Raw genomic sequence first — 12,578 nt, 5'->3', positions numbered from 1 at the left:
CTCTGTCCAATCCATTTAATGTCTACATTTTGCAAAGCTAGGTCTTTGCCAATATATCTGCTTTCAGCATACCTTTTGCACCAGATTATATAGCTGTGTCCAATAATCCACACATAAAGCATCTTGAAGGGATTTCTGTAGGTAATCAGACAATGACTGCAGCTGAGGTAGGCAGGTGGAAGAATAAAATCTATCAAACATGGTGGACAAGATGCTGTTTTTAAGAAAGTAGAGATTTGATTGGCTGTTTAAGAACACTCTACATTCAAATATAGGGTGCATTTTACTTTGTTTACAAAGCATGTTCCTTATTGGTTATTAACATATGCTGGAAAGGTACAGCAGAGAGGATAAGGGCAAGCATTGCAAAGCCAACCACACCTGCTATTGTCATTTGCAACATTTTGTGGTGAACTTGTGACATGGCAGCTAAGTTGAATGTTGCATGACCTGTTGCTATAGAAACTGACATTAAGGACAAGGGGTGAAGATGTCAGTTGAGAAGTATTATTCTCTGTGACCAATGGAAAATCGTTTTTCAATTTGAAAAACACTGGGAAGCAATGCCATTTGTTGCTTATGTCTGTATGTGTTGAAAAATTGAGGGAAAGTTTGCCAATACTCGTTCAACCTTGCAGAGTCTGTTGATCTACATTCTCTGTGTGAAAAAGAAAATCCTGACTGAGTGTGTGAGATTTTGCATTCAACAGATTTTTTAAATAAGTGAGTTACATATTTTTTTGATTAATTTAAAAAAGATTTGACATTTTTATGAAATTGTATTGTTTGAAATATATTATTAAATGCAGTGATACATATTGGGATTATTTAAAAGCAATATGAACAGTAATATATATATTTAAGTGTGTTGGAAGATATAGTTGAATGAAGGCTCTTATTTACTACTAATTGGTTAAATATGTACTAAGAAAGTGTATTTTCAAAAATATTCATATAAGGTTAAGATTATTAGGCATGATTATTTCTTCGGTGTAAAAAGGTATAGTTTTAAAATATTGCATTATTATAGATAGTGTGGTAAAATTAGGTACAATTGTGCTGTTTGTAAAATGATCATATAAGCTGTTAATAATTATGAATCTGTTATTAGTTGGTGCAGTTTGTGCAGTTTAAAAAATTCTTATAAAAAAAGTGTTCTTTATTACTCTTCTTCATTAAGTCTGTTGAGAGGTACAGTTTGATGAAGCTGCATATTTGTAGATTTAAAGGACAATATGTAGCTGCAAAGAAAGTCAGTACATTTTAATATTTCTGGTATCTAGTAGCTGGTATGTCATGAGTCAGGTATTGTTTACATTTTATTTATATTTGTATGAATTAATGAGAGGTATCTGATACATTAGAGAATTGCACACGTGGTGTAAATGTGATTTTATAAGTGTATGACAAGTCAGTTTGTGGTTCTATAATGTCTAATTTCGTAGTTAGTATATAAGTAAATGTGCACAATCTATGTGGTACCTTTACCTCCAGCACACTAGTGATTCACTCCTGTAAAAATCCATACAGTAGCCCTGTAGATAAGCAATCACACTGTTAGTCCCTCTCCACTGCTCCTATCATCTTGACAGCACTATGTCTGTATCTACTCTCTGTGCTGAAACACAAGCACTTGAAAACTTACTCTCCTGTCAACTACCAGCACTGTCACTATCTAGTCACTGACCATACACCTGTAGAATGCCTCAGGCATTAATACACATAGTGCTACAGTGAAATATGTGCAATGTATGCAGGCCTGGGACCCCCAGCAGACTTCTGATTCACCCTTTCAATAAACAGGTAGTATTTATGCTGTGCCCCAATTAGCCTATCAGTCTCTGTCCACTCCTGCAATTATTCTGACAGAAGCATGTCCTTATCTAATCAGTGTGCTAACACACAAGCAGTTAAAAACTCACTCTCCTGTCAACTACCATCACTCTCACTATCTAGTAACTCTCCATACACCTGTAGAATGTCTCAGGCATTAAGACACATAGTGGTACAGTGAAATGTGTGCAATGTATGCAGGCCTGTAATCCACAGTAGAATTCTGATTCACCATGCAATAACTAGGTAGTATTCATGCAGTGCCCCAATCAGCCTATCAGTCTCTGTCCAGTTCTGCTATTATCCTGGCAGAAGCATGTCATTATCTAATCGCTGTGTCAACACAGAAGCACTTAAAAACTCACTCTTCTGTCAACTACCAGTAATCTCACTATCTAGTCACTGTCCATTCACCTGTAGAATGCCTCAGGCAATAAGACACATAGGGATACAGTTAAATGTGCGCAATGTATGCAGGCCCCTAACCCCCAACGGAGTACTGATTCACCCTTGTTATAAGGCAGGTAGTGTTCAAGTAGTGCCCTAATTAGACTGTCACTCTCTATCCAGTCCTTCAATCATCCTGACAGAACCATGTCCTTATTTACTGCCTGTGCCAACACACAAGCACTTAAAAACTCACTCTTCTATCAACTCACAGCACTCTCTCTATCTAGTCAGTGTCCATACACCTGTAGAATGCCTCAGGCATTAAGACACATAGCGCTACAGTGAAATGTGCGTAATGTATGCCGGCCTGTAACCTCCAGCAGACTTCTGATTCACCCTTGCAATAACTAGGTAGTATTCATGCAGTGCCCCAATCAGCCTATCAGTCTATGTCCACTCCTGCAATTATCCTGACAGAAGCATGTCCTTATCTAATCACTCTGCCAACACAGAAGTACTTAAAAATTCACTTTTCTGTCAACTACCAGCACTCTTACTATTTAGTCAGTGTCTATACACATGTAGAATGCCTCAGGCATTGAGCCACATAGTGCTACAGTTAAATGTGTGCAATGTATGCAGGTCCCTAACCCCCAGCAGGGAACTGATTCATCCTTGCTATAAGCCAGGTAGTATTCAAGGAGTACCCCAATTACACTGTCACTCTCTATCCAGTCCTGCAATTATCCTGACAGAACCATGTCCTTATTTACTGTCTGTGCCAACACACAAGTCCTTAAAAACTCACTCTTCTGTCAACTCATAGCACTCTCAGTATCTAGACAGTGTCCATACACCTTTTTGAATACCTTAGGCATTAAGACACATGGTGCTACAGTGAAATGTGTGCAATGTATGCAGGCCTGTAACCCCCAGCAGAGTACTGATTCACCCTTGCAATAAGCCACATAGTATTTATGCAGTGTCCAATCAGAGTATCAGTCTCTGTCCACTCCTGTAATCATCCTAACAAAAGCATGTCTTTATATGATTTCTGTTCCAACATAGAAGCAGTTAAAAACTCACCCTCCTGTCAACTACCAGCACTCTCAGTATCCAGTCACTGTGCATACACTGGTAGAATGTCTCAGGCATTAAGACACACAGTGGTACAGTGAAATGTGCACAATGTTTGTAGGCCTGTAACCCCCAGCATACTACTGATTCACTCTTGCAATAAGCTCAGTAGTATTTATGCAGTGCCACAATCAGCCTATTAGTCTCTGTCCATTCCTGCAATTATCCTGATAGAACCATGTCCTTATGTAATCGCTGTGACAACATAGAAGCATTTATAAACTCTCCCTGCTGTCAACTAGCACCCTTTAAACTATCCACTCAGTATCCATGCACTTATAGACTGTCACAGGCAATAATACACATAGTGGTACAGTGAAATGTGTGAAATGTATGCAGGCCTGTAATCCCCAGCAGACTTCTGATTCATCCTTACAATAGCTAGGTAGTATTCATGCAGTGCTCCAATCAGCCTATCAGTCTCTGTCCAGTCCTGCAATTATCCTGACAGAAGCATGTCCTTATCTAATCGCTGTGCCAACACAGAAGCACTTAAAAACTCTTTCTTCTGTCAACTACCAGCACTCTCACTATCTAGTCACTGTCCATAAACCTGTAGAATGCCTCAGGCATAAAGACACATAGTGGTAAAGTTAAATGTGCGCAATGTATGCAGGCCCCTAACCCCCAACAGAGTACTGATTTACCATTGCTATAAGCCAGGTAGTATTCAAGTGGTGCCCTCATTAGACTGTCACTCTCTATCCAGTCCTGCAATCATCCTGACAGAACCATGTCCTTAATTACTGTCTGTGCCAACACACATGCACTTAAAAACTCACTCTTCTGTCAACACACAGCACTCTTACTATCTAGGCAGTGCTCATACACCTGTAGAATGCCTCAGGCATTAAGACACATAGTGCTAAAGTGAAATGTGCATAATGTATGCAGGCCTGTAACCTCTAGCAGACTTCTGATTCACCCTTGCAATAACTAGGTAGTATTCATGCAGTGTCCCAATCAGCCTATCAGTCTCTGTCAATTCCTGCAATTATCCTGACAGAATCATGTTCTTATTTAAACGCTGTGCCAACACAGAAGCACTTAAAAACTCACTCTTCTGTCAACTACCAGCACTCTCACTATCTAGTCAGTGTCTATACACCTGTAGAATGCCTCATTCATTGAGACACATAGTCCTACAGTTAAATGTGTGCAATGTATGCAGGCCTGTAACCCCCAGCATACTATTGATTCACCCTTGCAATAAGCTCAGTAATATTTATTCAGTGCCCCTATCAGTCTATCAGTCTCTGTCCACTCCTGCAATTATCCTCACAGAAGCATGTCTTTATCTAATCGCTGTTTCAACATACAAGCACTTAAAAACGCACCCTCCTGAGAACTACCAGCACTCTCACTGTCTAGTTACTGTCGATACACCTGTAGAAAGCCTCAGGCATTAAGACACATACTGCTACAGCGAAATGTGTGCAATGTATGCAGGCTCCTAACCCCTATCAGAGTACTGATTCACCCTTGCAATAAGCCAGATAGTATTCACGAAGTGCCCAATCAGACTGTCACTCTCTGTCCACTCCTGGAGTCATCCTGACAGAAGCATGTCCTTATCGATTCTCTGTGCCAACACACAAGCACTTATAAACTCTCCCTGCAGTCAACTACCAGCAGTGTAAATATCCAGTCAGTATCCATGCACTTGTAGAGTGACTCAGATATTAAGATAAGCAGTGCTACAGTGAAATGTACACAATATATGTAGGCCTCTAACCACTAGCAGACTAGTAAATCACCCTTGCAATAAGACAGGTAGAATTCATGTAGTGCCCCAATCAGCCTGTCATTCTCTGTCCACTCCTGCAATCATCTTAACAGAACTACGTCTTTATGTAATCACTGAACCAAAACCCAGGGATTTATACATTCAGCATTCTCTTTTCTTGCAGTACTCTAATCATTCAGTCAGTATTTATGTACTTATGCAATGACCCTGGTAGTAATACATCAATATTACAAACACCCATCCAGTATTCAAGCACTACTCTAAACACATAACCACTACTTATTTTGTCCTTCATTTTTTAAACTACTAACTCTGTATTGCAGAAAATGGGTTGTGATTTCTAAACAAAACATATAAATATTTTTATGTAGAATATATTTGTTTAATAATACAATACATTCTTTTATAGATTTATTTTAATAATATTATCTATCAAAACAGATAGAGCTCATTTAGATGAAGAACAACATGTGGGAAAAAAAGAAATCTTGTGGTAAGAGAATGAAATAATTTTGTTTAAGGATTTCACAGCATAGAAACAGTATGCACAATGCGGAAAGTAGAAACAATGCCTCAAGAAGAAAGAACAATAACAAGAAAAAAGGAGAAGTTAATGGGAAATTAAGTTTTCAAGAAAACATATATCGTAAAAGGAGAAAGAATCAATTTACTGAAATAAGAAAAATAATGTTTTATAATAGAGTTATCTTTAATTTGCTGAAAGATGTGAGGAAATATAAAAAAAATCAGCATTTTATAAAAAGTAAAAACAGATTAAAACTATTGTTGAAAAGGCTTTTGAACTGAAAAGGAAATTATTCATTTTAATATTAAATTGAATTTGATCATTAGATAAGCCAATATTGTTTATGAAGGCCAAAAGTAAAAGAAAGAGATTAATTAACAGAAGTAACTTTTGTGATTTTTTTTGGGTGAATGGAAACACAGTTCAAGTTCAGAGCCTATTTTTAATGAAGAGAGTTATTTTTAAACCAATAGATTGTTGCATGCAGTTGATACCAGTGGTCATGCTTATGAGGTTAAAAACGGTTGTCTAATTGAGAAAGAGAAGATGGTTCCCAGAAATGTAGAAGAAGTGAAAGCTGATGAAGTTCTAGGGAGTCGTACAAAAGCCCCAGTGTATACTTGGGATTGTAGTAGTATTTGCAATATACGTCAGGAATCTATTGATATTTTTCAGAATTTCTTACGAGTTTATAGTAAAAAAAAGTCTTAAACAAAATATTAAGATGTTGCAAGGTCTAGATCCTTGCAGAGTGAGAAAAAATGCTAGTTTCATCATTTTAGAATGTTAGCAGTGCATCATTTTCAAATGCAGAATTTATTCAGAAGATTGTATTACGCAAAAAGTCCAGCAATATTTTTAAATGAATTAAACAGTGTACTTGTGCAAGGGTCAGTTTGTGATGAAATAGAGTTTCGTTACTTTGGTCCTGAAGAAGAGAGTAGACAAAGTGAGACATTGATAGAAGTAGACATTGAAGAAAACGTGGAAAAGATTACTACAGAGAAATCTGAAGAAGAAATTTCAAAGTTTAAGGTAATTTTGTGTGAAAGGCCAAATTATACTTGTATTTGTTGTCGACAAACTCACTATAAGAATCAGACTAGGACTGTTGATCTGTATTTAAAAAGTGAAAAAGAAAATAATTATAAGTGAAAGGCATTTGCAACTTATTTGTTGGTAGAGGATTGCTTTGATTTGGGTACTAATCAACGTATTTGTAAATATTGTTATAACAAATTAGAGGATAATAAAATGCCAGGAAGAGCTGTGCATAATGATCTGGGATTGGTAGATATTCCTCGAGAACTGATGGATTTAAACACGGATGAGTGTATTCTGATTCAATCTGTGCACCCGTTTCAGGATATTGTTCGTATGGAGCCTAAAACAGGTAAATTGCCTCCCACAGATTTATTTATTTATTTATTTTTATTTATTTACAGTTTTTATTTACAACAAACAGTCGGGCAATGAGCAGTGAAACAAACAAGCAAGCATGATATAAATGATTTTTGAGGAAGAAAAAAAAAGGGTACATAAAAGAAATGGAGTAGATCCCTCAGATCCATTTAGTGACTGGGTCCCAGATTTTCAGACCTTGTTTTTTTTTCCCTATCCCCTTAAGTTTATACATGGCCAATTCTAAATGATAAATAGAGATTAGCTTGCATTGCCAATGATGAAAGGTCGGAGGTTCCTTGTCAATCCATCGAGAAGTGATACAAAAACGGAAAACGGACATGCAGATGAACAAAAATGCATCTTCAGGGAAAGATCTTTTCCCAAGTTGATCTACTTGAACACCAAAAATTACCAACTCAGGAGAAAGTTTTACGAGAATCCGTAGATTATTATTAATAAAAAATTCTATATCTGTGATATAACGAAGTAATTTTTCGCATTTGAAAAACATATGGATAGAGTCTGCATCCACCTCATTACAGCGGTTGCATCTAGAATCGCCGCTGACCTTCCACTTGGCGAGCTTAGCCGGGGAATAGTAAAGATCGAAGACAGACATATAATGCTGGCTTTGAAGGGATCCATTGAAAAGTACCTTCATGGATATCTCGATGGATCTACCTATATCGACCTTTAGTATATCTAGCCTCCTTTGCCATTTACTCTCTATAGAGAGTAAATCATCCTCGGAATGATTAATGATCATTTGATAGATTGTGCCTATTTTTTTTGTTTTCTTAATAGTTTCTAAGATCTTATGACGATGCATAGATGAGTTAATGAGAAGTCCTTTTGATTCTAAAAAGCTACGAATCTGGAGATACTTGAAGAAGTGATGCTGTGGTAAGCAATATTTAGCTCGAAGAACCGAAAATGAGAGAAATTGAGCTTTTTCATATAGATCACCTAAAGTCTGTATTCCAGAGAGAAACCAAATTCTGATAATTTGATCATGGAATATCAGAGGCAGGGCTAGGTTATTAATAATTGGAGAATAATAAGTGATTTCAGCTAGGCGTAGAATTTTATTCCTAAATTGTCGCCAAATTGTAAAACAAGCGAAAATAATCTTAAATTTGGTCTTTTTGTAGTAGCTGGGTTCAATGATTTTGACTAAGCATTGTGGGGCGGCCTTACCTAAAAGTAATTCATAAACTGAAGGATAAATAGATTCCTCAGTAATAGTGTCCGTGAAGAGGAGTACCCTCATAGATCTTAAACAAATGACCCAATAATACAGATGAAAATTAGGTACACCCCACCCCCCTTTCAGCCTTGGCAAAAAACACCATTTCAACGCGCGACGAGAGCGATGATACCCCCACAAGAATCTAGATATCATTCTATCAATTCTTGTGAAATAGTGTGCCTGAAACAAAAGCGGTATGGTACGAAATAAATACAAACATTTTGGTAAAATTAACATTTTAATGATATTAACGCGGCCAAAAAGAGAGAAATGGAGATTACTGAGTCTCTCTAAGGTTTTATTAGATGAATTCAAGACGGGCTCAATATTTAAGTGTACAATATCATCCACTTTGGATGAAATCGTTATCCCCAAATATTGGGCTTCTAAATTGAAGACCATTTCTTTAGGTCAACCGAAGCCAGAATGGATCAATTGGGTTTTGGCGACATTTAATTTGTAGCCAGATAACGAGCCGAATTCTTCTGCCAGAGATATAATTTTTGGTAGTGCACGACCAATATCGACAGTGGTGATGGCGACATCGTCTGCATAGGCAAAAGTTTTAAATGAATGGGTATTAATTTTGACAGGTATAATTTCTGTCGCGAGGGATAAGTTACGGAGATACGGTTCTAAATAAAGGGCAAATAACAAGGGAGAACAAGGACAACCTTGTCTAGTCCCTCTTGTTATCGGAAAGCCCTTCGAGACAGAGTTGGTTAATCTGATGGTAGCTTTAGGCTGGACATAGAGGGCTTTGACGGCATTAATATATGAAATAGGGAAGCCCATCCAGAGCATGGTAGACCAGAGAAACTCCCAGGAGACCCTGTCGAACGCTTTTTCTGCGTCCAACAGGGCCACCGCAACAGGAGATTCAGATGTCTGAGCCCAGTCTAATAAGGCAATTATTTTTCTAACGTGATCTGTAGTGTCTCTTTTCAGAATAAAACCATGTTGTCTAATAGAGACGAGAGTAGGCATAAATGAATTCAATCTGTTAGCTAATATCTTTGAGTAAATTTTACTATCGGTGGGAATCAGGGAGATAGGGCGATATGAGCCTAATTCTTCGCTATTCTTACCTTTTTTTAAGAAAATTACAATGGTTGCGATGGACCATGAGGGAGGTGGATTACCAGCGAAGGCTGAAGAGAAAATCTTCATTAATTCTGGTTTTAAGATACCTCTAAATACTCGGTAAAATTCTAGAGGAATAGAGTCAGGGCCCATAGCTTTCCCAGTCGCCAGGCCTGTAATAGCGAGTTCAATCTCGTCCCAAGTAACTGGGGTACTGAGGCACTCCGCATGTTCTAATGACATTCCTGTAATTTGGATCTTTTCAAGATATTGTTTTATATCGAGATCCGGAACACTATCCGATTGGTGATAAAGCAATTGGTAAAATTCATTGAAAGCGGCGAGTATGTCTTCTTTAGAGGTTTTAAAAACTCCATGAAGATCTAGAATTTTGAGAATCTCATTAACAGTAGCTTTTTGACGTAGTCTGATTGCTAAGATTTTCCCCGTTTGTTCACTCAGTTCGTAGCTTTCAATGCGATGTTGATTATGGAGTAGAGCTACTTGATCAGCAATATGAGTATAAACAAAGCTACGTTTAATTGATAGATCCAATTGGGATTCCTCTATGTCACGATTAAGTTTAATACATTCAGCTAGCCGAGTCTCTGCAGATAAAACCATGTCACAATCCCTTTTGAATTTGTTACGCTTTTCCTTTGATTGAAAATTAGAATATTTTAGTGTCTCTCCCCGTACCACAGATTTAAATGTGTCCCAAACTACTGGGACTGAGGCTGATTGATTATTAAATTCAAAAAAATCCCGGATAACTTTAGACATAAATTGGAAATAATCTGGTTGTAGAAGTAAATTCCGTTGAAAGGTCCAAATTGATCTGTACCCTTGTCCGGTTGATGGGATAGAAAATTTTAAACAGAGGGGATTGTGATCCGACAACAGCCTAGGTAGAATTTCAACCGCAATTTTTCCCAAAAAGAACTGAGATAGAAAAAAATAATCAATAGGTCGAAGAGTATGCGCCACTGGGGGGCAAGATGGCGACCGCTACTCTAGCGGTGTGAGCTGCCTACCGTCTCGCTCCCAGAGCTTTTGACCCGATGAGAGTCGATACCGACGGATGAGCAGCTGACCACCCGATTTTATTCGTTGGTTATCGACGCGAGGCATGAAGCAGTGTGTAGTATCACCGGCACGATCCTGCTGTCTCCGTTTGAATTTTTGATTCTGTTTAGTGCCATTGGCTCCACCTCTGTGTTCCGGAGTTTTCCTTTGTGGATTTCGGCTCGACTCTCCACCTGTTGACCTAACTCTGCCTCGCAGCACTAGGATTGTCTGCATTCGTTCCTGCTGCTGTTTATGTGGTCTCTCGTCATCCGTTTACCTCGGCTGCGTGATTTCACCCGGCATCTCTCGGTCTGTTGGGCAAGACAGTTAGCGCTCTGCTCCGCATACACCATGCCGCCGAAAGCCTCTTATCAGCCGGTGAAGTCTCTTAATACACGCAGCGGCAAGAACAAGAACAAGATTACTCAAAATGCCGGGACAGAGGAGTTGGAGGCTAGTAATCGAAGCTCTGCTACACCTGGTGAGTCCATATCTCTATCACCATTTTTGTTGGCAAAAAAGGGAAGTGTGGGAAAGGCTCCTAATCAAACTGTCCCTGCATTATTCAACAAACAAGCTGCTAAAAACGCTACAAACTCGAGCGTAATGGTACAGTCTCCATCCATAGCACCTGCGGATATCTCCTCAAACTCTGTTTTTGATCCTATTCTAGTGCCATCAGGTTCTCCCGATTCCGTGTGTGCGCTTGGATCATTATCGCATAGCACTCTGGGAATTGTAGTCCCAATCAAGCCTGTACCCTCACTGACTAATATTGTTGGAGATGAGGCGGCTCTGAATTTTAATACAAATGTTCAGACTATCTCTCGGACTACATCTGCTCAGCCTCCACCAGCGTCTATCGAAACCTTGTCTCATGAATCTGTTCTGGAGTCTACTGAAAATTGTTTTTCTATGTCAGACCTCACATCTGATGAAAGTATGGATAAGGATTGGGCTGATTATCCAGAAAATAGCACCTCGGACGAGGAGACAGGTGCTAGTGAGTCCTCACCCGTTTCTAGTGTCACAGTGAAGAAGCATAAGTCCAGGGCCAAGAGAACACCTCCAATTCGGAATAAGTCTAATGACACAGGAGACTCTTTATCTATTCAAGCTAAACCTCCAAGTGATTTTGTTATACGTGAAGAGCCGGAGCCTGAGTCCGATCCTTGCCCGGAAATAACTCTTTCTGTGATATATCAAACTATGCTAGCTCATCGGTCAGATACTAAGTTGGAGATTGCTCGTACACAAGGCACATGTCAAAAAGTTAAAAACGCCGTCCGTCGCATCTCCAAAATCTGTACTGACATGACGGCCAGAGTTCTTGAAGCTGAAACCAGGATATCTTCTCTCGAAGATGAAGTTGCTATACAAAAAAAAGAGCTCGCAGTCGTCAAAGCACAACGGGATGACGTCAGCTTCAAGCTTGCCGAGATCGAAAATCAATCTCGGAGAAATAACCTACGTGTGCTTGGGGTTCCTGAGAATTTAGGTGGTTCAGACATTCGAAAGTTCATTTGTGATCTCTTCTCGGAGGCATTCCCCGAACTTACATCTTGGAATTGGCCTCTGATCATTGAACGTGCTCATCGTTTTCCGTTTCAAATCAAATCCAGACCAAAAGAACGGGACTATCCGAGAGCTATTCTGGTGAGATTTAATAACTTCCTGGCAAGAGAGGCTATCTCTGATCTCGCCAGACCAGACAAAAAACGCTCCGCTAAGGGCTGTTGTTTTTTTGTTCGGCCGGATTTTTGTCAGTCCACTGTCACTAAGCGTTGGCAATTAAGACAATTAATGGCTGGTTTTCAAGAAAAAGGTGCTACGGTTTACCTACAAAATCCAGCCAAACTCAAAGTCATTTTCAAAAATCAAACCAGATTTTTTGTATCTGAAATTATTGCAAAAGACTATCTTGACTCTCTTTGATTAATGTCTACTCTCAAAAGTATGACTTTCAAATATTAGAGTTTTGATCTAGTAATTTTGGGCTGACTTCCCCGGCTGGTTTAAACTCATCTCTGAATTGTAATTCTCTCCCCTCCTTTTTTCTTTTTTTTTTCTTTTTTTTTTTTTTTCTTCGGGTCATCTGGGAGCGGGGCAGGAGGGCACTCGCTGACCCCAGGGATTGGCTA

Source organism: Triturus cristatus, chromosome 5_1 (assembly GCF_964204655.1).
Source record: "Triturus cristatus chromosome 5_1, aTriCri1.1, whole genome shotgun sequence".
Lineage (NCBI taxonomy): Eukaryota > Metazoa > Chordata > Amphibia > Caudata > Salamandridae > Triturus > Triturus cristatus.
This window is presented reverse-complemented; position numbering follows the sequence as displayed.